Here is a 27,953-nt window from a genome sequence, read left to right on the forward strand (position 1 = left end):
GAACTAATTATATCTAAATAATCCTGCTTAAAAATTATTCAACTAAATAAGACTTATATCAAACCTTAGTATTAGAGGGGTGCCTGGGTGGCATGGTCAGGTGACCAACTCTTGGTTTTGGCTCCAGTCATGATCTTGGGGTTATAGGATTGCGCCAGGGTCAAGCTCTGTGCTCAGTGCAGAGTCTGCTTGAGTTTTTCTTTCTCTATCCCTCTGTCCCTCTCCCCCTACATGCGCATGCTCTCTCGATCTCTCTGAAATAAATTTCAAAAAAAACCCCTTAGATATTAGAAGAAATACTGACAAAAAGTTTAACAGTAAACAATCATTAGCACATGAAATATTTTTAAGGAATTTAAGTGCACATGAAGACATCTGTTAAATTCCACTTCTTAATGCATGTTTCATTAGTAAGTTAGCTCTCTCTGTGTAAAGTGGCTTCTCTCATCTTTTGGCTTACTTTTGGATTTCCTTCCTGTTTTTCCTATGCCCATCTTCTGAGCCAACATATAATTACTGAGGGTCAGGTACCATGCCAAGGCATGGGGTGGGGGGCAGTAGTGGGTGGGCACAAAGATAAGCAAGTCTGGATCCCTGACTTCAAGGATCTCACAATCAAGTACTGAGACACCATGGGAAGAGGTTATAAACACACAAGTTTGCCTTCTGCATCCCTTTCCACTTAAGTCATACTTGTTCTTCTGGGTTGTTCTATTGATTTCCTGGCTATAATTCTTAATGGCTATTTAGTATGTCATTCTGTAGATGTATTATAGAAGCTTACTTACCAAGATCTGTAATATAAAATGTTATAGCCGGTTAGAATTATTTAGTGTAACGATGAATGACCATCTATTTCTACATTTAAAATGTTTTCATGAGGTAGACTCCAAGAAACAGAAATGAATGAATGGACTGTTTAAGGTTTAGCAGACATAATATTCAACTCCTTTTCAATAGGACTGTATAATTAACTGTTCACAACATTCCTATTAAGCAATCAGAATTCTTTTTAAAAAATCTGCTTTTATATTAGAAAAAAGATCTCGTTATTTCTATTCCATCTTTGATTACATGAAGAGGGTGAATATTTTTTCCATTTACTTAGTTATTTTGTGAATTGTTAATTTACATCCTATACTAATCTGGCAATAATAGCATACTACATTTTATTTAATTTCAAGTCACCACTGGCTAGGCTTTCTTCCTCTAGCTTCCTCAGTCCAGCAAAGCAGGTTTTTCTGGTGGTGACTAGATCTCCTTCCCATGACAGATCTGGAGACTTCACGTTCACTGGCATTTTCAGAGGAGCTCACTTCAAGGTTCACGGGCAAGGAACAGGTTGCCAGGTTAGATTCTTCTCCAAAAACCAAAACAAGCAGAGGTTACCTTCAGTCACTAACACTTTCACTGGAACTCCCAGTCCTCCTCAAAATGAGAGTTTAAAAAGAAACTTTTTTCAAAAGTAGATTTCCAAAATTAGCACAGGAACCAATGTTACTGCAACACTTGTATGGGCTGGTATGTGGGTAGGATATCCAGTTAGCTCTTAATATACACATATATAATACCTTGTCCTATCATCTCTTCTGCTCTGTTCCTACGGCCTCAGCTTAAAGGCTCTTCAGCAATCTATGGGGAAGAAGAGATTCCACTTGCAGCTTTCCTCATGGGTATGCCGGCCTGGGGCTTCTTCTACCCTGGTTCACCCATCGATGCCATCTGCTTTCTGTCTTCTAAAACCTGGAAAGTCTCTGCTTTGCTGATGGTCACTCCATCTGTTCTCATTCTCAATGCTGTTATGAATTTACAAACTTCTGTCTGTAAATTTTATTTTCCTCTGTGTTTTCACTGGGAGCTGGGGATACAGATGAGTGAGCCTATGGCTTTCACTACAACCTGAGTTAAAATCCTCAGTTGGCTTATTTGAAATCCCAAAATATTTCAAATTCAGGAATTATGAAAATCTCAAAGTCATCTAATTAAAATTAGCCTCAGTTTTAAAAGATTATGTATATATTTACTTATTTGAGAGAGAGCAATTGAGAGTACACGACTTAGGGTGTCGGGGCGGGGGGGAGAGGCAGGAGAAGGACAAGCAGAGTCCCCACTGAACAGGGAATGATCCCTGGGCCCTGACACGGAGCTCAATCCCGGGATCATGACCTGAGGCAAAGGCAGATAACCAACTGAGCCATCCAGGCACCCCCAAATCAGCCTCAGTTTTAAAGAAAACAATTATTCAGTACCAATTTTAAGACTAAATAGGTTTCCTGAAATGAGTGGCCAAATCATCATAAATAAGGAAAAAGTTAAGATTAGGCAATATCTGGCACAGAAAAGGAGTAGGAGTGAGGCACAAGCGGGAGAAAAGAGAAAGGAGAGCCAATAGTCTTCACTGCTATAGAGAAGTGTTGAAGTGATTTTTTTTTTTAAATGTTTTCTTCATAGCACTGAGGTTGGCTAAAAGTAAGAATTTATAAGGGCCATAGTGATCAGTCATGCTCTGCAAATTAAGTACTGAAACTATTTTTATAAACCAGGAATTTATTTTTTAAAAAGACTGATTGATCGATTGATTGATTTATTGGGGGGGGAGAGAGTGCGCATGTACAAGCGGGCAGAGGGGGAGATCCTGGACTCCAGGATCATAACCTGGGCTGAAGGGAGATGCTTAACTGCCTGAGCCACCCAGGCACCCCATGAAACAGGACAGATGAACTCTACAGCAATAAAGAGAAATTCCCTTTGTACCAACTAACCTCTACTATAGTCTTTAGTTGATCACTTGCTGAGTTTCTATTTTATGGAAATGTGGTTGAATAGCCAATGCTTTTTATTTTTGGGGGGCGGGGGCTATAGAAACTTTATTATAACAAAGAAACCAGGCTGTAATAAGTCTACATGATTGGAGCAGACGGTGGTGATCTTTCCAAAGGGTGAAGCCTGAGTCCAGCCGGCAGCACACACAGGTTAAAACCAAAGCCCAGATACTCCTCTGCCCTGGTGCTGCCCTGCCCTGCCTGCTGCTGATGTGAGATGAGAGACTGAACTACTGCACTGAATGGAGGAAGAGGACCAACAAGGCAGAGGGAGCATCCCGACAGGAGACAATCACTGAAGAGGATGCTGAACTAACCCCTATAGGCTGGGGTTGATGGTCAATCGAGCAGTAGAACAGGATGAAAATTGAGGCTGGTTATAAAGCTCTGTGCTGAAGGGAAAGAACAGCAACACGAAGGGAGAAGAGAAGAACATTAAAATGCCCGAAAGCATTAAACAGCAGAGCTTTTTCTTTTTCTTAAATAAGACAGGAAACAGCATCTTTTATTTCCCTGGCTGCAGCGGCAGCACACTTGCTGGTTTTCATGAAACACGATTTCTGTAACGAGGTGTGTGGATAAGCTTGCTCAATCACGAGCGGACAAACACGAGGCTGCCTGCTAATGTTAGAGCCAGGTCTTCCCGCAATGCCTCTCACAGGTGCTATTCTCATGCTGGATCTACAGAGGTGTCCCCAACACCACAATGTGCTGCAGTTAAAGCTTCTGGAACTTCACAATGGCATGATGGATGGGGTTTTTTGGGCCATGTCTTTTTTGTAAGCTCTTCTGGAATAGCTGGAGTTAAAGGATGAGCAGGAGCTTGGTTTTGAGCCACAAAGTTCAGACACCCACCACAGATGCCTCTGCCCTATTTCACTACATGTTCTTTTCTGAGAAACTTATTCAGTGGTTGAGTGTTTAAGTACTGTGGTTGAAAGAATGACCTGCTTGCCACCATCCACCCTCCTTCTTCCGTTTGAATTTCACAACAGTGGAGGCTGTAGACAGGAAGGTCGGCTCTGGTCCCTCTCACAGGGAAATTACTCAGTGACCTGGAGAAAGGCTTGGGCAAGGAAGCCCCCTGCCGCAGGGGTGTGTCCATCCTTTGTCATGCAGATGAAGAACTCCTTGGCCTCTCCACCAGCTCAAGCTTTAGTCCCCTGAAACAGAACATGGCAGTCATGGCAGTCCATTCAGTGATGTGCTGTCACGGTGTGGAAGGAGCCCTCCCTTCTTGAGGCTGGAGACCAGCTGAGTCCACATGATCGGGACTTGGTCAGCCAAGCCTTTTACTTCCTGCCACCGCTGTTTTTGTAGGTCAGGGCTGGTCTGGATGGTCAAAGCAATCTGGCCTCCACTGATTGGGAAGGGCTGGAATACATGGGACAGATCAAGATCTTCAACTGTGACTCTACCCTTCTGGCTTCATCAGCATCTTTGCTGACCACAGTGAAGGCTCCCATGTGCTCACCAGATAGGCCCATGATCTTGGCATAGGACTGGCAGGGACCAACATTAATGCCCTGTTCCATGAAGTGGCATACAGTCCAGGCATCTTTGTTGCCATCACTGTTGGCAAAGCCTTGGGAGGCCATGTCAAAGAACGTCAAGAGACTGTTCCTTTTCATCACTGTTGCCACTTCCTTCTACGGCTCATGGCATTGGTCCACTCCCATGGGGCAGTGGGCTCAGACAGGAAAGCAGGAGAAAATGTTGTGGCATTTTCAAAATGTCCTCCACAGAGCCTGTAAAGTCAAAGCTGCAAGTCTTGGGGTTATTGTATCAATTAACCTTGTAGCTGCATGCCAGCATCCCTGAAGATGGGTGTGTGATTTCCCCAGGGTGGTTTGGACAGAAAGACACTTCGGCTGAACTTAAAAAAACCTCTGCAGAAAATTGGCTCCAGTCCTCAGGCCCTAGTTGCAGAAATGGTCTGCAGGGTGACATATCTGCTGCTTTTCAACCTTTAGTTGTTCTCTCCTGGGGCTAGTTTTGGAGCTGCCTTACAAAATTCAGCAAGTCTCACGATGGGTAGGTATTCTTTGTCCATATTGTTTGCAGCAGTCTGGGCTTCTGCCTTCTGGATGCTGGGGAGCACATAGGCTTTCCATTATCATCTCGGTAGGCACCAACTCCCAGATTCATCTTTTTGCTGTTGGTGTTTCTCTTAAAGACTTTGGGGATTCCCAGGATGGGATGTGAAGACCCTATTTCCACAAGGTCCACCATGAGCTGGATCTGGAGGAGGCTGCAGAGCGAGACCTGGATGGAAGGCCGTATTGAACCCAGACAGCATGTGGGGTGGTCAGAGTGCAGTAGGGCTATGCTGGATGAAGAGAAGGCAGCAGGTAGCTGCAGGGCAGAGGGGAGGGCCAGCAGCCAATTCTTTATGTCCAATTCTTTTTAAATAATAACAGAAAATGTAAACTGGTAACCTCTAAAATTCTGACTTGATATTATACATGGCACCAGGCATCCATCTAATCACATTAAGCTTTTGGTATGTGCTCTATGATGCTTACTGTGTAAATATGGCACAGCAAAAAGACAGGAGATATCACTGTTTTTAATTTTTTTAAAAATTCTTTTTTTTTAATTATAACAGTGAATATAAGAAATATCCAATCTGAACTTAGGTTTAATAACAACTTGAGTATTTATCAACTAAATTCTCCATTGCAAATCTGTTTACTACAGACTCATTTCTGAGGGTTATCGCAAATGCTGTTGAGTACTCTTTCTTTTTTTTTCTTTAAAGATTTTATTCATTTATTCATGAGAGACACACAGAAAGAGAGACACAGACAAGGGATAGGGACAGGCAGGCTTCCTGTGGGGAGCCCAACTCAGGACTTGATCCCAGGACCCCGGGATCACTCCCTGAACCAAAAGCAGACACTCAACCGCTGAGCCACCCAGTCGCCCCTGTTAAGTACTCTTAATGTTATCATTAGCGTTGATCACCCTCCTGTGCACACATACGTGCGTGTGCATGCACACATGCATACACATACATGAGACATGAGCTCCTCCTTCACTCAGTTTTTCATGATGATTATAAAGTAACATGTACTCATCATATAAAACTTGGGAGAGTAAAGGGACAAAGGGAAAGTTTACCTGTGTGGTCCTATTACCTAAGGTTAATATTTTTAAATTTTTATGTTCTTCTAGGACTATCTTACAGAGCATTCAGCCAAACATGGTTCAAGAAGCTGGGAGAGGGGCACCTGGGATGAAGCCCTGTGTGGGGCTCCTTGCTCAGATGGGAGTCTGCCTCTTTTTTTTCCCCACTTGGCCTGCTTGTGCTCTCTCTCTCTCTCTCTCTGTCAAATAAATAAAATCTTAAAAAAAAAATAAAGAAAGAAGCTGGGAGAAAAATTCCAAGGAAAGTAGGAAAAAGGGGGGGGGGGGATAAGGACAATTAAAAAAATACCTGGAGATAAGACAATAACATTGGAGGAAAATATTTTCATCTATTGAGTATTTATATTAGACATTTTTTCAACTACTTGATTAATCTCAAGACTATTAAAGGACATTAAAACCATTACCCACATTTTACAGCTCAGTCACACAGAGTTTTTAACAGGTGTCCAAAGTCACACTGCTGGTATGAATCTAGGACTTTAAAAAATATAGATCCTAAGTGTTTACCATCTAAACTTTACTATCATTATAGAAGAAACTGGCAAGAATGATCTCTCCACCAGGCTTGAGCCCGAGACAGTTTTTGTTTGTTTTATATGTACTCTACGATGATTTTATTTATTCATTTGAGACAGATTTTATTTATTCATTTGAGAGAGAGAGACAGAGAGAGCAAGAGCACGAGTGGAGGGTGGCAGAGGGGGAGGGAGAAGGAGAAAGAATCTGAAGCAGACTTTGCACTGAGCACAGAGCCCAATGTGGGGCTTGGGGCCTGACCCAACAATGGCAAGATCATAACCTGAGCCAAAATCATGAGTCAGAACCCACTGAACCACCTAGGTGCCCTGGGACCCAGACAGTTTTAAAGGTAATTTCTCTTAAACATGAAAAGATAATTCTCATGGGTAGCACAGAAAAGCTACCCAAAACACTTCATTTGGGTAATAAAAGTCAGTAGTACCAAAATAGCAATAATCATACAAAAAAAAAGGTCTCATTACAATTTCACTAATAAAGAGACATTTCATAAAACACAAATACTTGGATTTTATCTCTTAGTAAAGAAGAACACATTACAGTTAAGTATGGGTTTTTTTTTTCCAGCTAAATGTGTTTTATCCCAGAAATATTAACAGCTTAATATTAAAAATGCCAGAATACAATAAATAAAATATGGTCACATGAATAAGCCAAATGCGAAAACCCATGTAATCAACAGAAGAGAGAAGAAGACATTAGGTAAAATTCAAAATATATTAAAATGAGAACACTAAATATGTGCACCTAAATTCAAACTGGGGGTTAGAAGCAAAGTTGTAGCATCTCATTATCATGTAAGACTCACAGGCTTCAGTATAGAGGACAATCTGATAATCAGAGAGAACATCTGGAAGGTCCAACCCCCTCAGAAAGTGAGATTTACCTAGGGACCTCATCCAATACAATATCCCCTTCAGTATACTAGCCTATTTCTTCCAATTTTACACATGATAGGGTTTAACAAGTTATTTTCATTCTTACCTCAAAGTTTCACTGTGAGATGTTAAGTCAAGTAAATAGAATGTCACTGAAAACCCACAGAAGGAAGTCTTAAAATAGTCTACTCTTCTCATCTTTCATAAAAAGAAAGAAAAATTAAGTCACTTACAAGAAATTCCGCAGAAAGTTGTGGCAGAGGTAAAACTGGAACTGACCCAGGATGGTATGAACCAGCAGAAACTATGTGTCTGTGTCAGTGTGGTTAGAGCAGACATGAAATCACTGTGTATTCACAAATGACTTTTGAAGCCAGTATTCTAATCCTCATTTTTTCACTCTATCCCAAAACCCAGGGTTCAGGTCAAGGGATGGGCTGAGCGTGTTTACCAGGAACTGGTACCTACTTCTGGGCTTCCACAGCCACCAATCCATCATACTGGAGGGCTGAGTTCAACTAACCTCCTGAAGAACTGGTTTCATATGCTCTCTAGTAGTTTTGTGTTAAGCCAGGTGTTGAAAAACACGGGCAGTGACAGGTGCTGTATGAAGACAAAGAAACTTTTAATAATAAACTTTATTTTGCAACAAAGCATTCCAGTTGCCAGAAAACTGGCTACTGCTCATAAATTACCTTTATCCTTTCTGGGTTCTTGCCATCTCTTGCTGACATCAAGAATCAGTAGTGCCTTACAGAGAATCATATCTAACCAAAATTAGTGAACGTTGACTCAAAGTTTGAAAGGAAGAAAAATAAAATATTAAAACCTCTCACATGCCCTTTTTTTTAAGATTTCATACTGAAAAACAGTAAGGATGAATACATGAAGCCTGTATTTTATTCCAGTAGACTAAATTCTTAAGCCTAAATATAGTTGTTATTCTCATAAACCCAAGAAGCAGAAGCAGGAAAATTCAGTTAGTTCTGAACTCTGAATTGCTAGTCATATTTCAGTAGATGGGATGCAACTATAACGTACAAAGCCTGGGAAAAATTAAAGTATTGGAAGAAGAGCTTTGACCCTGCCACCCCAAAAAACTATATATTAACTAAAATACCAAAGCGACTGATACGAAGCCCCTTACTGTTAATATTGCCTGCCTTTTTATGTAACCACACTTATCACATTAAAAGGGAAATTAGTTTGACATGGGTTAGTTAAAATTTTCAAAGACTCCATAGTGCTCTAAGGTTAAAATCTAAGTTCTGTAATACCGTCTCCCTTTGTCATCTGCCCCTGATCATTCCTTTTTTACACTTCTCCCCTTAAACCTTATGTATCTTGACCCTCTGCATTTTTCAGTTTCTACTAGTGAAGTATGTGTGGACATTTAGGGGAGTTTGAGTTAAATGGATAACAAAGTGTGTTGTTGGTAGTTGAACAATGGTACCAAGGAAAGACAAAAGACTATAGAAACTGGCATGACATAAGGACTTAAATAAAGAAGTAGAAGGTATACCTGAAGTGAGTTTACAATGATCACATTTTCTGAATGCTATGTTGAGACCTATACACCATTTTTTAGTAAGAAGAAGAAAATGGAGGCTATAGTATGAAGAAAAAATTAAGGAATAAGAAAGAAAAATTTTAGATACAAAAGTTTATTGTGGGGGCACCTGGGTAGCTCAGTCGGTTAAGTGTTCCCTTCAGGTCAGGTCATAATCCTGGGGTCCTGGGATCGAGCCCAACACTGAGCTCTCTGCTTCTCTCTCTCGCTCCACCTATGCTAGTGCTCCCTCTCTAGCTCACACTATCTCTCAAATAAATAAAATCTTTTAAAAAAAAGTTTATAGTGTTATTCTATAAAATTTTAAAATTTTATTTGTAACAGCTTTATTGAGGTATAACATATAATAAACTGGACCTATTTAAAAATCTGACCCAAAAAAAAAAAATCTGACCCATTGTAATCTCCCCTTCTATTGCCACTTTCCTTAATACATTGAATTAGATATATTATTTTCCATATAGACTAATTAGCATTTTCTAGAGTTTCTAGAATTATGCAGTATGTATCCCTCAGGCTTTTTTCACTCCACATAGTTTTTTTTTTTTTTTCACTCCACATAGTTTTGAGATGTATCCCTGTTGTTGCCTGTATCAGCAACCCTTCTTTTCCTTCTATTAAGCCCAGGACTCCACTGTATGGATACACTACAACTAGTTTATCCATTCACCTGCTGGTGGAAAAGTGGGTTCTTCAGTTTTTGACACCTGTTGAGAAAGGTGCAAAAGGCAATGTACTAAAAGAAAGGATGGTCTTTTCAACAATGATATTGGAACCATTACGATATCCATATGTAAAAAAAAAAAAAAAAAAAGGTATACCCATACAAAAGTTACCTCAAATTGGACCATTCTTTTTTTTGTTTTTATTATTTTTTAAAGATTTTATTTATTTATTCATGAGAGACACAGAAAGAGAGGCAGAGACACAGGTAGAGGGAAGAGAAGCAGGCTCCCTGTAAGGAGCCCGATGCAGGACTTGATCCCAGGAATCCAGGATCAGGGCCTGGGCCAAAGGCAGACGCTCAACCGCTGAGCCACCCAGGCATCCCAAATTGGATCATTCTTAAATGTAAAGCCTAAAATGGCAAAACTTCTAGAAGAAAGCATAGAATTAGGCATGTGGCCTTGGATTACGCATGTGACCCTGGGTTAAGTAATGATTTCTTAGAATACCAAAAGCAAAATCCACAAAAGAACAAACTGATAAATTGGGCAACAAAATTAGAAACTTCCACTCTTAAAAGACAGTTAAGTAAATGATTACACCGTTATCCACTATATTCCTATGGTGTGCCTTTTATTCCTGTGATTTATTCATTCCATAATGATGACAAGTGGTAGCTACATTTGTGGTGAACAAAGCATCACACAGACTTGTTGAATCACTATGCTGTACAGCTGAAACTAATATACTGTTGTGCATCAGCTATACTCAAATTAAAAAAATTTTAAGAAGTATTTTCTGCCTTCAAAACATAAAAGACAGTTAAGAAAATAAAAGGAGGGGGGCTTGGCTGGCTGAGTTGGTAGAGCACGAGACTCTTGATCTTGGGGTCATGACTTTTTTAAGCAAGCTCCATACTCAGTGTGGAGGTTACTTTAAAAAAATGATGCAGGTGGAAGAAGAAAGTGAAAGATTCTATAGAAAGGTCCCAGTGGAGAAGCAGAGGTCAACACAAAATCTGAAATTTTCAAAATAGATACAAAACTGTCTCAGTACTGTAGACAAATAAACAAGTGCATTGCTGTGGGCGATGGTGTCGCTGGAAAGACGTATCTCCTGATAGCCTACATGGCATATTTCCATCTGAATATGTACCAACTGTTTTTGACAATTATGTAGTCATGGTTATGACTGGTGGAGAGCCACATACTCTTGGACTTTATGTTTTTCACTGTTTTCTCTGTCCTCATTCAAAATGTGAAAGAAAAGTTGAGTGCCTGAGATAATTCACCACTGTGCAAAGACTCCTGTCTTGCCTGTTGGGACCCAAACTGATCTCAGAGATGACCTCTCTACTACTGAGAAGCTTTAAGTACAAAGAGAAGCCTATCACTCCAGAGACTGCTTGAGGGCTATCAAGTATGTGGAGTGCTTTGAACTCATACAGAAAGGCCCAAAGAATGTGTTTGACCATGCAAGACTGGCTGCCCCACAGCCAGAACCAGAGGAGCTCCTGGTGTGTGCCACTATGAACTTATCTCCAGAGCCCTTGCCGCACAGCTGGTGTAACATCCTACTAAAGCCATTTTTAAATCAGACTAAAGATGAAAAATTAAAATCTGTCTTTCCAATCACAACTAATAATACCCTGAACCTTGCCACATGCACTTGTGTGAGACTAGGCCCATCGGTTTGGCCCCTTTGCCTCCGATACTAATTAATTCTGAGTAGTTCTGTATTGCCAGAAAAGTGATCAGTACTAGTTTTTGATCTGTTGTTTCCAAAAAAAAAAAAAAAAAAAAAAAAAAAAAAAAAAATTTTTTTTTTTGTCATTGTTTAAAAGGCAAGTCATACTTGTGATGACTGTTAACAGACTACTTTGGATTGCTGAAGCTGCTTTTTGATTCTGCTCTGGGGAATAACCAGGGATATCTTGGTGGTATTTGTTTCTCTTCCATTTTGGGGGTGTTTGGTTTTTCTTTGATCTTTAAAAAAAAAACAAAGTTATTAACCAGCGGACAGCCCTTAAGGTGTAGAAGATGACTGATTCCATTTCCTAGATCTAGTTTAGAAAACCTGTCTTCCCCACCCCACTCCTGCCCAAGTGCTCTTAGGAAGGTGTGTAGTAAACGCCTCACATATTCCTTTTTGAGAGCTGACTTTTCTGTCCACCCTTGAGTAGGCCCAGTATTTGATGAATCTCATAAAGGCAGGTGGTATCCGATCTGTCCCTCCTCTCTTCTCTGTATGTGACTGTGACTTCCAAGGAGATTTGTTCACCATTTGCTGAGTTTTCTTAAAGCTGATTTCTAACTTCTTTTACTGATAAATGAAGAAAAGTATTGCATCTTTTGAGAGGTATCAAATGGATTGAGTTCATACTTTAAACATTTTTTTTCCCTTTCAAAAAGAAAATGAGGGGTGCCTGGCTAGCTCAGGTGGTAGAGCGTGTGTCTCTTGATCTTGAGGCTGTAAGCTTGAGCCTCATTTGGGTGTAGAGATCTCTTAAAAATAATATCTAAAAAAAAATGAAAATGAAAGGATAAGCAACAGACTGGGAGAAAATGTTTAGAATTTAAAACTAAAAATATTGAAGAAAAGATAAAGGCAAATTTTGGCTCACTGGAAAGTTCTTTCTGATTACTTATTATGGTAAAAAAATGAACGAACTGTCTATAAACTCCGAAAAAAGGATTCAGAGTAGGAAAGAGGGTGGTAGAGATTCAGATAATTAAACTTAAATTGCTTCTTACTCTATAAATATACTTTTTAGTTATTTCTAAGGTGACTAATTTAATGCATATTTGATACCATATTAAATTAAGGGTGAAAAAAAGCTCCTGATCCATACAACTTGATCAAAACATTTTCAATGACAACACTTTGGCCTAACAGGGTGATGTGAAATGTGGGTAAAGAAAGCTGTTTAGGGCAGCCTGGGTGGCTCAGCGGTTTAGCGCCGCCTTCAGCCCAGGGCCTGAGCCTGGAGACCCGGGATCGAGTCATGCGTCAAGCTCCCTGCATGGAGCCTGCTTCTTTCTCCCTTTGCCTGTGTATCCGCCTCTCTCTCTCTCTCTCTCTCTCTCTCTCTCTCATGAATAAATAAATAAAATCTTAGAAAAAAAAAGAAGAAAGAAAAGAAAAGAAAAGAAAGAAAAAAAAGAAAAGAAAAGAAAGCTGTTTAAACAGAACCTCTTCTGTGAAGCATGTCAAGCATTCTGACTGCTTTCTGGGCCTGAGTGGGTAAATCCTTGCTGGTTCCAGAGCATTCTGGACAAAACCTCTATCAGTGCTTCTCACCACATTAATTACTGGGGGCTTTTAAACAGCAAAGAGCTTTTTGTTTTCAATTCTGAAATCCTAGCACCTAGCACAGTATCTAGCAAATAACTAATACATATGTACACTTTTGAAAAAGAAATTAAACTCTAGAAAATGATTGGAGAACAGGTCATCAGTATTGGTAAAATCCTGAGACATTTCCCCAACAAGAAAAGGAACTCCAGGTTAAGAACTGTTGATTGAGGGGAGGGGCAGAGAAAGGAGAGCCAGCAAAGGAGACAGACAGCCTACTCCCACATCTGATAAGATGACGTTGTATTACTTGGAATTACAATGTATTATGCATTATGGGCAAATTAAACACTGGTCTCAGAAGCTAAGTTAGTTTGTTCAAGATTAGTGTTCCAAAAAAAAAAGCCTCAGAAAAAAATGAAACGGAATAGTCAGAGATAATTCTAAGTTCAGCAGATACTTCATGCAATTTTCTTAATAAATTAATATAAACATGTCAATGTTATATAACATCTGACTACAAAGCAATTCAATCTGCTGATACTGAAGTCATTTACTAAAATCACTATAGCAAGTGGCAAATCTCTGCAAACATTTTTTTGGTGCTTACCTTACATATATAAGATTTAGGAGTTTGGGGGGCATTAGATGTACCATGCTTTTATATACAACTCAAGGTTTATGTAAGATAAGTTTATAGTTATGGTAAGATAAGTCTGTAAGGTAAGTTTATGTAGGATAAGTTTATAGTCACTGACCTATTTCTACAAACTGACAGAGGACGTGAATATCCCAGCCACTTCTGAGAACCTAATAACATCTCTGGACCCTCAACACAGAAACCTCATCATGATCCTATTTAAAAACTAATTTATATATAACAAAGTTTATACCTACAGTTTTTGCTTTTGTTGAATTTGTATGTGAATTATTAGTATGAACTGATACTTGAAAAAAAGGATATCATAATCAGGGTTGTATAAAAGAAATATTTACTGTAACATTGTTCATAATAGTAAAAAAAATGAAGAATTAAATTATGGATAGCCATAAAATGGGATTACGAAACAATCATTAAAAATGACACTGAGTACTGAAGGTCGTTGAAAAATATTCACAAAATATGTGAAAGCAGCTCACAAATAATGTGAAGTATGAAAACAGATTACGTATTAGTACAAATAGGAAAAACAGCAGATAGCAAAGTAAAATCTCAGTAGGAGTAATCTAAACAGAGGCACATGAAAAGTGTTTAATTTCCAGAGCTTTTTACTTATCTGAATTCCAGTTTTCTATCATGAATGTTTCTTCTATAACCAGAAAAGAGAAAAGCTTAGGAAAACAGAAAAAATATTTAAACCGTGTTTGTGGCTGGGCTTTAATATAATCAAACTGTCACTAATAGCTGCTGTGGGCAGTAATGAAAACACTGGTCACACCTGGCAAAGCTGGAGGCACATGACATAGTTCTCTAGACATTCAAGCTGAGTCTGTGTAGTCAGCCTCCAAGTTAGCCCCTGACCATCCCCACCTCCTGGTACTCACACCCTTTGGTCCTATCTTCCAATTAAGGTGTCAGGGTTGAGCTGTACGATCATTACAATACAGCAGAGGTGAAGGCATGTCACTTCCAGAACTATGTTAAAAGATTAAGGCTTCTGTCCTGGGCACTCTCTCTCATCTGTCTCTTGGTGGGGTGCAGTGGGGGGACCACGTTGTGAGTCCCTAGCCAGGCGTGGAAGCCTCCTGCCAGCAACCATGCGAGTGTGAGAGGAAGCCAGACCTCTAGACCTAGCCAAGTCTCAGGTGATGGCAGTTCTGGCTGACACCTTGACTGCAGCTTTGGGAGAGACTGGGTCTGAACCATACCCCTAAGCTGCTTCTGACTCCTGACCCACAGAAACTGGAAGATAATACATATTGGTTGTTTAAAGCCACTGAAATTGGGGTCATTTGTAACATAGCAGTTGCTGCCTAGATGGTTAGCTTACACCCCTGGAGACTGTGGTCCTTCTAAGAACCCACCTTAAAAAAAAGCACCTAGGCTGTAACTCATTTTGCTCTAAATGCAGAGTTCTGATTTCCTTCTCATCTGACCCAAACCAGAAAAGACATTTGAATACCTCTTACAAAATGTTCAGTTACTTAGATCTACCTTCTAATTCCCCTCTCCCACTCATATTTCATCTCTTCTTTCAGTTACCGTAAATCTAAGCAAACTCCTGCAAAGAGCCAGACGGTAAGTATCTTAGGCTTCTCTGTAGCAACTTTGCAATTCTATCACTACAGCTTGAAAGCAGCCACAGATGATATCTAAATAAACTGGCATAGCTGCATTCCAATAAAACTTTATTTCAATAACAGGCTGATTTTAGCTCCAGAGCTGTGGCTTGCCAACCTGCTATAAATGACAACTAGTAAGACCAATGCTCCAAACTAGTGCAGTAGATCCCATGCCCTTAAGCTGACTCCAGATATTGCTCCAGGAGGCCCAGAAAACCAGTATATTTGTCTGTCTCTACTGAATGTAATCACGTATTTCTTTCTTAAAAAACAAAATTAAAACAAAAAAACACAAAAAATAAACACTCTCAATCCTGATTCCATTTCTCCAACTCCCTAATTTTCCTCCACTCGCCTACTCTTACCAGGCTTTTGTTAAGATCATCAATGATCTTCATGTTGCTAAGCCTGACTGTTAATTCTCAACCTTCACTATATACTTCACTTAGCAGCAGCTGGCCCAGATGATTACTCCCTTTTTCTTAAAACACTTTGATTTCCAGGATACCATAATCACTTGTTTTTCCTTAAATTTCTATGGCTGCTCCCTTTCGATCTCCTTTGTTCAAAGTGTGGTGGATCTCATGGTTCAACTTGAACCTCTGTTTTCTGTCTCTAGTCATTCCTTCATAACCACACTCAGTATACTTCTGTATGAGATGACACCCAAATTTATTTATTTATTTTTTAATATTTATTTATTCATGAGATACACACAGTGAGAGAGGCAGAGACACAGGCAGAGGGAGAAGCAGGCTCCACGCAGGGAGCCCGATGTGAGACTCGATCCCAGGACCCCAGGATCATGTCCTGAGCTAAAGGCAGGCGCTCAACCGCTGAGCCACCCAGGCGCTCAACCGCTGTTTGAATCCCAACATTCAAATTTATAACCCCAGATTTTATCACTCCCCTGAAGCCAGACTTACATTCAGCTGCCTACTCAATATCTTCAACTGGTTGTGTTCCAAACTCCCAAATGTCCAAAACTAAACTCCTAGTATCACCTACCTCAACCTGCCTCCCTCTCTGTTCTCCCCTTATCTTAGTTAACGGCAACCCCATTCTTTGTGTTGCTCGGGCCAAAACCCTTGAGTCATTTTTGCCTCCTTTTTCACAGCCCACATCTGATCTGCTGGCAATTCTGTAAGCTCTACCCTCAAAATAGATCTACTCCTGAGAAGAATTTCCATGTTACTCTGAATAACACAGTCTTACAATGAAATGTAAGGTCCTAAGTTATCCTGCCATCCCTTCTAACTAGGAGATAAACACGTGGCTTACTCCCTCACATCACTGAGGCCTCCTCTGCGTAGAATATGAGATTCATGGGGGCAGGGAATTTTTCTTTGTTTATCGTGTCACACCTCCATTATTTTATATAGTGCATAACACACAGGAGTAGATCCTTAAGTAGTATTTATTGAATGAGTGAGTTAACCGTGAAAAGAGATAAAAAAAATACTTTCTAAGTTGATGGTAAACTTACTGGTAAAACAAATTGGGTATGTTAACTTTTTTTTCATTTCCTACTTTCATAGTGTTTTTTAAACATAATCAAAGTCCCTGGTAACTTACGGCACAAAAAAGACTAGAATATGAGTCTGTGGTTCTAGGTTCCGCCACACACTAGCCTCTAAAGTCTTTAGTTTTTTTCTGAAGACCATGTATACAGGGACAGATACTCTCCACACCCACAGGCATCTGACCACAGCCTCTATAAAGGTGTGTTGATAGGGAAGTGTAAGGCTGACTTCCTGGAAAAAATGTCATGCTGTAGAGGAAAAACATCAGCGCAGCTGATAAGCTGGTGACTCGAAGGTGAAACACACACTTATTTAAGGGCTTTAAATGTCCAAAGCTTTATGTTAGATACCATAGTAACAGGAAAGTAGATCTTCTTGGTTTATTTATTATTTTTAAAGATTTTATTTATTTATTTGAGAGACAGAGATAGCAGGAGTAGGGGGAGGGACAAGTAGACTCCATGCTGAGCAGGGAGCCCGACATGGGGCTTGATCCCAGGACCCTGATATCATGACCTGAGCCGAAGTTGGATGCTTAACCCACTGAGCCACCTAGGCACCTCAGGAATTTTCTTTGTTTAGATTTTTGTAACAGATCATGTAAATGAGCCCCCAAAGTTATGTAACATGTCCAAGGTCACACAGCTAATAATGGCTAAACCATTTATTCAAATACAGGTTTATGAAATTCCAAACCTACACTATTCCCAATGTATCACACACCAAAAGTTTTAATTACAGGGGCACAACATATCTGAGATAGCAACAGAAACCAATGAAATATTTTTATCAGAAAGACAACTAGCTGGACTCTACCTCTACTATATTTACAAAAATTACCTTCATAGCTAGAGTCATGGGTTGAAGGGTAGTTCTAGAATTCCCAGAATAAGCCCCATAAGGTAGAGGCTATGTAGATTTCCTATTAAAAAGAATCTGCTCATAAGCAAACAGGGACACTCAGTTATATTTCTTAATGCAAACTAATACATATTCCTACTTATATTTTTTCTACTTATTTTTAAAGGAAAGGAAGCTAAATTTTGTGGATGAATACCTGCAGTGTTCTAGTACTTTGCAGTATTTATCAAATGACCTTATAAGGCAGGGATCACATAAGTGCAAAAAACAAGACTCAAAAGACTGTGTAAGAGATTATGAATCTTTGACATTAACAAACTGAGTGGGGATGTGAACAAAGCCCATCTGTTTCCAATATGTTACTCATATTTATTTGGGTATTCACAGACAACTGAAACTCAAATGATGTTGTTTTTCCTTCTATCTGCCCCATTTCAATGAATGCCATCCTCGTTCATTCAGGCTCAAGGACTCATACCAGAAACTAGTTATTCTTGATGCCTCTCCTTAACTTTCCATGTGTAATTAACCACTCAAGCCCTACACATTCTACTTCCTCAGTATTTCAAATCCAGCTGCTTTTCTTAATCCCCCTGATCCTATTTAGGACATTATCCTATCAACCTGGGCTGTTCTAAGAGTCATATCATCCCAGTCTGGTAGCCTGACCCCTTCCAGCGCATTCTCTAGAACACTGACCTTGAGAGTAGGCTTATGTGCACCCTAGCATGCATATAAAATGAGCCACCAGAATATGGGAAAATATTAGAACTCGTATTTACATGTGTTTCTAACCTTTAAAAAATGAGGAAGAAATTAAGCTTTACTAATAGCCAACATACTGCCTGACACTGGCATCCTCACTGGGCCTCTGTCAAATGGAGAAGGTACATCTGGAGTTTGAGCAGTCGGACCTATGGGAAGAGTGAGCAACCAGAGAGGTGGAGAGCAGTGCTCTCTCATAGCTATTCACTAACTGTCAGGATATGAGGGTGTATTTTAGTTTACATGACCCAGGTAGGTAGAGACAAAAAATATTATCTTTTACCTAAAACATTTTTGCCAGATAGATAATTTAATAAAGCTTCCCGAATAGACACCATGAATTGAAAAGATTCATGCAAGCGCAGGTGAGCAACAAGACAATGGCAGAGGGTCAATTCATTTTTACTTCTAATATAAGCTCTTCATCAGTTTCATGCAAGAAAACAAGGACAGTAAATCAGATCTGAGAGTAGGCCAAATGCCAAACTGAAATCAAAGACGGAAATGGTAATATGGATTTATGTATCTAATTCTGTGTTAGGTTTATGTCTGGCTGCTAATGGCAGAAAACCCAAAATAACAGTTAAAAATAGAAATTAATTTCCATGATGATATAAGTATACAGAGATAGGCAATCCACGGCTGACAATGTGGCTCCCAAATGATTTAGCAGTCGGCATGCTTCCGTTTTTTTAGGGGGCCACTATCCCCACAGAGGATTCCTAGTCATTACAAGTAAGTTTAAGTGTGCAACCTTCTCTCTTTTTTTTTTACTTGTTAAAGATTTTATTTATTTGACAGAGAGAGAGCACGAGCAGGGGGAGCAGCAGAGGGAGAGGAAGAAGCAGGCTCCCCGCTGAGCAGGGAGCCAGATGCGAGGCTCCATCCCAGGACCCCAGGATCCAAAGGCAGAAGCTTCACTGACTGAGCCACCCAGGCACCCAAGGTGTGTAACCTTCTCAACTTTAAGAGCCCTTCCTGGAGTTTCACAAATCATTTCTGCTTGAGCTCATTGGCCAGAAATTAGTCACGTGGCCACAGTTAACTGTAAGGGAGAGTGCGATTCACAGTGTTATTCTGGGCAGTGGCATGCCCTATTAGGGTCTGAGAGGAAGGGGAATGCCGACATCAGCGGACTCTAACTCATATACAATAACCCTCACTGCTGTTCCTCACTGTTAACCCAACAGTGAGCTGTAGTATCACAATACAAAAAGGTCTGAATAATGAAACTTTTTCCAGGTAAGTATGGTGCAAACTGATGTGAGGCCAAACCTAAACTGAACAAGAGACTATTTGTACTATTGATTTATTTAGTGTGAACAGTCATACATTTTGCTGTAGAAATATTATTTGATTAGTGGGTACTACACCAAATTATGAAAGTATGAAATATTTAATATATGTATAAAATTATCTTTCTTAAATTCTAAGAATTCCAAATCCTAAAACATATTCATTTTTGGATAAAAGGATTATGGAATGGTCGTATGAAACAATTAGAATTATGAAGGTATTTAAAAACTAAGTGTCTAGAACAAGAAGAAAATCTCCATGTTTTTTAGTCATCTTTACAGTAATGCAATGCTGAATCAAGACTTCATATAATTACTCTGAACTTAATGATAAAGATTCACAAGCATCCGTTAAGGCTTCTTACCTAATAGCAAAATCCACATGATATTCTACTAATACTTGTTCTTCCTGCCACAGTAAAAACATCTAAAATAACACAAATAACAAAAGGCAAAATTAAAATGCAAATACTGCTGGAAATCATATAGGTTTTAGGGTTAACATGAACAATATTCTTGGACAGGTTAGACTAAAGTGCAAAAGTTTCTAATGTGTCAGCTAAAATATTTTCTGGATTCTAGAATAACATAACACACAAGAGCTGCTTTTTATTTGCTAAAAAAGCAAGAGGTACCAGAGAAGAAACCTCTGAAATTAAATTACTTCTTTCATAAAAACAACGTGTTACATGGAAAACTATGTAAATATGTTACTGATGGAACTAGTAGGACGAATAAGAGGAGGATTCTAGGATAAGCAGACATAGGACCACATCTGAACTTTATTCTCTGCATAATTCACAGCTAGTGTGAAACAAAACTGAAACTGGAAATGCACAAAATTTTATGCCATTTATATGGTTCGTTTTATAAAAAGAAGACCCTTAAAATATAGAAGAGAAGAAGAACCATATCCCCATTTATTTTGTAATACCTACATAATCTTGATATGAAAACCTGAGAAGGAAAAGAAAGACAATTACAGGCCAATCTCTCATAAACACAGATATAAAAACATTCAAAATTATTAGCAGACCAAAACCAACGATACATCAAAAAAAAAAAAAAAAAAAGTACATCATGAGCCAACTGGATTTATTTGAGGAATACAAGTGTCACATTCACAAATTGATGTGTAATTCACAAAAGGGAACAAAATCATATGATTATCTCAACAGATGCAAAAATATGTATCTGACAAAATTCAACATTCATTCATAAGAAAAGCCTTTTAGCAAACTAGAAACAGAAAGAAACCTCTTTATACTGATAAATAATATTTACAAAAACTTTACAGGTTAAATCGCAAATGTATGCCCCATAAGACGAAGGATAAGACAAGACTGCTTACTATCATCACTGCCAGTCAGTAAGGTCCTGGAAATTCTAGTCAGTGCAATAAAGCAAGAACAGAAATAAAAGGCAGAAGATTTGCTTTGTCCTAGGAAAAAGCAAAATTGAGATTATTTATAGGCAACATTCCGAAAGAATCAAATTATCAATATTAACAAGTGAACTTAGCAAAATTGCTGAAAATGTGGTCCTAACTTACAACATTATATTTCAATTACTTTAAAAAGTAATTACAAGATCAAGGACCTAAATATAAGACCTAAAACAATAAAACTCTTGGAAGAAAACAGGGCCAAAGCTTCACGATATTGAATTTGGCAATGGGTTCTTGGCTACAATGGCAAAGGCACAGGTAACAAAAGAAATAGACAAAATGGACTTCATGAAAATTAGAAGATTTTGTGCAAAAAATAAAAAATAAAATAAAATAAAATAAAATAAAATAAAATAAAATAAAATAAAATGAAAGATTTTGTGCATCAAAAGATGCTATCAACAGAGTAAAAAGGCAACCCACAAAACAGGAGCGGCTCAGTCAGTTAAGTCTCTGACTCCTGATTTCAGTTCAGGTCAGGATCTCAGGGTTGTGAGGCTAAGCCTTGCATTACGGGACATGGAGCCTGCTTAAGATTCTCTCTCTCTCTCTCTCTCTCCTTCTCCTTCTCCCTCTGCCCCTCCCCTGTTTTCTCTCTCTCTTTCAAAAGAAAGAGAGAGAGAGGGAGAGAGAGAAGAGTAAGTTGCTGATATGATGCTTTGTCTCACCTGAATAGTTCTGAGTTTATCTCCAACAAGAACAATCCCCTACAAACCATAATAGGGTCATAATAGGGTCATCACCATTGGGATATGAACATTAACACAGTCCTATCATAGAATCCTCAGACCCTATCCAAGATTCCGCACTGGCTTAGAATCATGTGTTCCATTTAGTTGTTGCATCTCTTTGCCCTCTTTCAGTTGGGAACAATTCCTCACACTTTGACTTTCATAAATTCAACAATTTTGAAGATTACTAACCAATTATTTTATAGCATGTCTCTTAATTGAGTTTTGTCTGATGATAAGATTCAGATTATGCATCTTCCATAGGAACAACATAGAAGTGATGCTGTTTCTTCTGTCCATCTTTCTTTTTATTTTTTTTTATTTTTAAATTTACTTATGATAGTCACCTTTCTTTTTAATAGACTTTATTTTCTAGGGCAGTTTTAGGTTTATGGCGAAATGCTTCTTTTTGTAAATAAAGTTTTATTGGGACTTAGCCACTCCCATCTGTTTATGTACTATGGCTGCTTTTTATTACAACAGCTGAGATGAGTGGTTTTAACAGAGACCATATGGCCTGCAAAGCCTAGAGCTGACATTTAGACCCCTTGAGAAAACCTTTACTGATTCCTACTCTACTGACGATGAAGACTTCTCATAAAGCTAAAGTAATTAAGACAACATGGTATCAGTGAACGGATACATCAGGAGTTCAGCAAGCTTTTACTGTTATGAACGTAAATGTACCCACTTTAAAAGATAATCTCACCTGACCACCAGCTTGAAAATTTCTAACCTGTTTAAAACTGTAGTTTCACTGGATTTTGAAAACATTTACACACCAAAAATACACACCAAAAAGGAAACTCATTCTGATGAGTTTCCAAGAACTGACATCAGAGAACACGGAAATCAGCAAGACAAATTTCACTAAAAATCTGTCCTTTAATTGTTAGATAAAATTAAAAACTGAGGACTATCATTAAGCCGATACAATCAACATCATTCTCCTAATTTTGATCTACATCTTAAAGAGGCATCTATCTCAAATGGGACATGCATGAAAACAAACATAAAACAGACTGCACCTAAAACCAAGCCTTTGAATCACCATTTCACAAAGTGTTGATTTTCACTAGAATGAAGATAATATAAGCAGAGACTTTTTTTTTTTTTTTTTTTTTTTGGTATATATTATGGTCTACTGTGTCCCTCGGCACCTAAATAATACTTGTTTTTTTACTTATCTTTTTCCACCTTTATTGAGGTAAAATTTCTATTTGGAGAAACAGTATGCAACATGATGATATAATATACTATTTATTTATTCTATGAATGAACCAAGACTTGTAAAGTTTTAATAAAGCACATTTGACCACAGTGCTTTCACTAAGCAATGTTTTAGTATCACCGAAAAAATTTTATACTATTAAAATTTTTTCATTTTTTTAATTTTTAAATTTAAAATAGCTTATATAACCTCCCATTACTTTCTATTTTAAGATTTATAATGTATATTGTATAACCACACAGCAGTATATGTGTGTGATTTAAAAATAAATATACACATGGGAGTTTCTAGAATTCTATAGAGATGGAGTATATGATCAAAAGGAGGTAACTCCTCTGTAGCAGAGGTAGCCAGAACTTAACTAGTTAATGACCAGGAAAGAACAAATCTGAGAGTATATCTTTGGAAACTTATAGTGAAACTTAGAAATAATTTTATGTCTGTTCTAACTTTTGATATGGGCTTTTGTTCTTAAAATTTCTTTTTTAAGTAATTCATCTGTATTGTATTTTAAAATCTTCTCAGTCTGATACATATTGAAAATTTTAAAAATAGTTCTTCACCAAAGATAATTTCAGAAGCACTGGTATAGAGAATGATCAAAACACAAACCTGATCATAATGCTCCTAAATTTATTTGCTGGCTCCCCAGGGGCCTGAGATGAAGGGCCTTGTGATCTGTCTGCAACCGTTCCGTTTCCCCAGGGCCTTTTCACATGCTCCTCCTTAGCCCTCAGGAATACGCCACATTCTCTCAAAATCCATGGCATGGATCTGATTCCCTGGTCCTGAATCCCCAATGGCCAATTCAACCCAATCCTGATTTCTTTTACCAAATTCCTATTCATCCTCCTGGTGGTCACTTCAGAAAACCCCTTGTTCCTAAGCCTAGGTTGAGTGCCTGTCCTTTTATGCGTCCAGCACAGTACCTGCATACAACAGGTGCTTCTTCAACAAGTACTTTATTAAATGAAACCTACGCTCATGTCACCACACCATACGGTCTCTCCTCAAATCTTCTATACTTCTCTTCAAAACATTTCATTCTACGGACAATAAATGGATGTCTACCAGCTTCAAATGTTAAAGAATAAACAAATTATAATTTTCTAAAGGGAAAAAAACCCTCAACTACTATCAATCTTCCCTTTCTTCTTTCATTTATGAAACATTATTGCCAACCTGTCCAAGTTTTGGAATGAAGAAGACACATATTACTAACCACTTTTATCTCAAAATTACTTTCATATGATTGCCTTAATAGGAAATGCTTCCTGGGGCACCTGGGTGCCTCAATCAATTAAATGTGTGACTCTTGAGTTCAGCTCAGGTCAGGATCTCAGGATCGTGAGATCCAGCCCCATGGAGGGCTCTGCTCTGGGCCCCAAGTGTGCTTAAGATTCTCTCCCCACCATCCCTGGGTGGCGCAGCGGTTTGGCGCCTGCCTTTGGCCCAGGGCGTGATCCTGGAGACCCGGGATCGAATCCCACGTCGGGCTCCCGGTGCATGGAGCCTGCTTCTCCCTCTGCCTGTGTCTCTGCCTCTCTCTCTCTCTCTGTGACTATCATAAATAAATAAAAATTAAAAAAAAAAAAAAAAAGATTCTCTCCCCACCTCCTCCACCCTCCCCCACTCTCATAAGCTCTCTCTCACAGAAAAAGAAGGGAATGCTTCCTTCTAAACCCTCCTGCCCCACCTTCCACATTGTGACACAGACCTAAAACAGGTTTATTGACTAATCTAGCAAAAATAAACTACAAAAAGGAAATCTGCTGCTGTTTATCCTTGGCCCAAACTTTCACTTTACGTGAAAATATTTTATACTGACAGTAAGCCAAAAAAATGAGTCCTGAGTTCTGAATCCAAATGATGTTACAATTACAGTCTCAGTACTTAAAAAAAAAAAAAATTTATTTATTTATTTGACAGAGAGAGCATGAGCTGGGGGGAGGAGCAGAGGGGGAAGGAGAAGCCGGCTCCCCACTGAACAGAGAGCCCAAAGCAGGACTGGATCCCAGGACCCTGGGATCGTGACCTGAGCTGAAGGCAGACACTCAAGCGACTGAGACACCCAGGTGCCCCACAGTCTCAGTACAAGATGCCAAAGAGCACATCACACTTTTAGGAAAGTTACTGAAAAGTCTGGATGTATCATACTTCTTAATCTATCAACATAAAGAAATAGCACAAAGTAATTTATAAACAGAGGTTGGTTTCCCCACATTTTTCACGCATCTGTCACGTAATGAAATACATTCTATACTGCATGACAAACTGTTCTTAATATGAAGTTACTAAAATTTCACTGAAAGCAGAGATAAGTTTATGATTTTATACTTCTCAAAGGTAGCAATGTTCTGATAAGATTGCTAGGTTTTAACCAACCAAAAGCCAAAAATCCCACAATATTTTGGCACTATACATTTTAATCTTTCTTTGAAGAATAAATTGTCAATATGTGCATCAAAGATTTAAAGATGTAGTAAAATTAGAGATAGTTGAAACTTATAAGAATAAAGGGCAGCTGACTACTTACATCAAAACAGCAACCAAAACAGCTGGGGTTTGGAAGAAAAGGAGAAGGAGGATAAAACCTAAAGTATTTTTGGAGTAATACAACATTATACTCTTATTTCCTAATCCAAAAGAATGCAACTCTTAACTAGGTAATTTTAAAAGTACTCACATACATTTTTATATGAAAATTTGAACTGTTTTTGCTTAGTCTAACAAGCAGGGGAAGTGGACCAGAATGTGCTAACCCACAAAAGGAAGACAAATTGTAATGAACCGTAACACATCCAAGATGGAAGAACCTTGCTTATTCAGCTAAAGTTATAGGAAATGACAAATTCTAACTGTACAGATTACCTCTTGCAATCAATCATCAACAGATGAACAGCTACTATTTACTGAGTGCCTTATTTTACTAAATGCTTAACATAAACACATTAAGAAAATAATCAAGAAAAATAAAAAATAAAAAAAATAAAAAAATAAAAAAAAAAGAAAATAATCAAGAGACTTTAGTAAAGGGGATAATGGATGAGAAACAAGCAATTTAGCCATCAGAAGTAGTATCCAGGTAGGATAGTATTTTAATTTTTAAAGTGTATTCAATAAAGATTTTGAATTCAGAATTGTATGTCTTACAAATTCTTCAACTTAACTGAACAGTTTTTTTTTTTTTAAATTCCTTGATAACCTAGAATCATAACTAGCAACTATTCTCCTGCCCTTAGGAGCTATTATGAATTGCCCTGGAATGCGGAACTCTGAATTCTCATATGGTCATGTTATTAAGTCTTTCTGCCTCTTGCCTTCCTTTCACAGTTGTCCCTCACTGATCACTACTGCCTGCGGTGCTTGCCTTCAGCAGCATCCCTTCACTCCTACAAATTGTTTGGACGCAAACTACCAGGCTTATTGTAATTAGATATAAAGTAAGAGTTCTGAAAGATGGCCTAATTATTCTCCTGAACATCAGATGTTAACAGCCTTTAGTGCCAGGACCTCACATTTCTACTTTGGATGTTCAAAGCTATGCTGTTTTTTCTATTTCTTTATTTTTAAGCTTTACTTCCTGATTCTTACTGCCTTTAAGTTTCCTCATCTACCTCATCTAAGTGAATCTGGATAATTACATGGAAATAATAAATCTGAAATTGCTTAGGGTCAGGGCCTGGCCACAGAAGGAATCTACAGATTCTAGTTTCATCCTTCCTCTTTCGATGTATTTCAGATTTTAAGTTGTAAAATTTGACCTCAAAATAAGTGTCTGTTACTGTCTTATTTTTGGAAGCCTGTGATCAAGATAGTCAGGAACTAACTAAAGAAATGAGGGATGTTTGGCCTGAGCAGGCAGGCGATGGGGAAGCTGGCAAAGGAGTTGTATCACTGCCATCTTCAATTACTTGAAGAAAGGTATCTGTAAAATGACTGTTCTCGATTCTGTCAACAGATGTACTGTTTAACAAGGGCTCAAAATAGGTTTGTGTAATAAGTTCTTCTTCAGAGAACAAACCAGGCACAAAGAGAAGTCACAGGATAATACACTTCAGTACAAAACAGGAATGAATCTTTAAATGAAAACATCCAAAAATGACCCAGATTTCCACAAGATCACTGCAAGTGTTTAAGCAATGGCAAGTGGTTGGGTAGTTTTGAGGAGATTTTTGCAAACAATGGAAGAATACATTAGAAAATCTTTCAAGGCCCATTCTTCTCACTGTATTTATAGATGATACATTTTATACAGACAGCCCCCAAACCATAAGTTCTTATTTCTGCATTCAACTTTCATACTGAAAACAAATCTTAAAGAGTACTGGAAAAGTATGGAAGCAACACAAGAGCCAAATAGTATCCAGAGTTATTTGTTTAATTTCATGACAGTATTTATATAGCAGTTATATCTATCAAAGACTTTAGATAAGAAACATTTTAAGTGATAAAAATTATTTCCTTTTTAGAGCAGGAAAATCATAACTACATCAACAGCATCGTCACCCTCCCCATACACATCATACACCCAATGTCATGAAAAGGAATTGGGAACTATCTTTACTTAAAAAAAAAAAAAATCACTTTGAAGATGAATCATACAACATATGGACACTGACAGAGCTTGAGAATCCAAGTAAATGAAAGAGGAGAGGAAGGAAACTAATTATAAAAAATTGATTTCAGCAATCTGTAGGAATGTAGGAACTCCAAGACAGTTGGATATAACCCCACTCAGAGAGCTAAAGAAAACTACATGAAAGAACAAGACAAGTACAGAAAAATCAGACATGATTACCAAGTTACAAGTTACCACTGTTTTTTTTTTTTTTTTCCCCAAGTTACCACTGTTAATGTTAGTTGTTTCCCACCTCCACTGGAGAGTGAAACAGGT

General features: G+C 38.4%; 1 protein-coding gene and 1 pseudogene across 4 annotated transcripts in view; both read right to left on the reverse strand.

The window, feature by feature from the left end:
* Positions 1–27,953, reverse strand: part of RALA (RAS like proto-oncogene A) — a 73,270-nt gene that overhangs the window by 32,350 nt on the left and 12,967 nt on the right. The window contains exon 2 of one of the 4 annotated variants that reach the window (XM_049096427.1): positions 20,013–20,074. The exons of the other annotated variants lie outside the window; for them this stretch is intronic. The gene's annotated coding sequence lies outside the window, so the exon portion shown is untranslated. The remainder of the gene's footprint in view (positions 1–20,012; positions 20,075–27,953) is intronic. 4 annotated transcript variants of the gene reach the window in all.
* On the reverse strand, positions 261–5,121 carry LOC112661305 (aspartate aminotransferase, mitochondrial-like; annotated as a pseudogene).

This window comes from Canis lupus, chromosome 18, assembly GCF_003254725.2.
Source record: "Canis lupus dingo isolate Sandy chromosome 18, ASM325472v2, whole genome shotgun sequence".
NCBI lineage: Eukaryota > Metazoa > Chordata > Mammalia > Carnivora > Canidae > Canis > Canis lupus.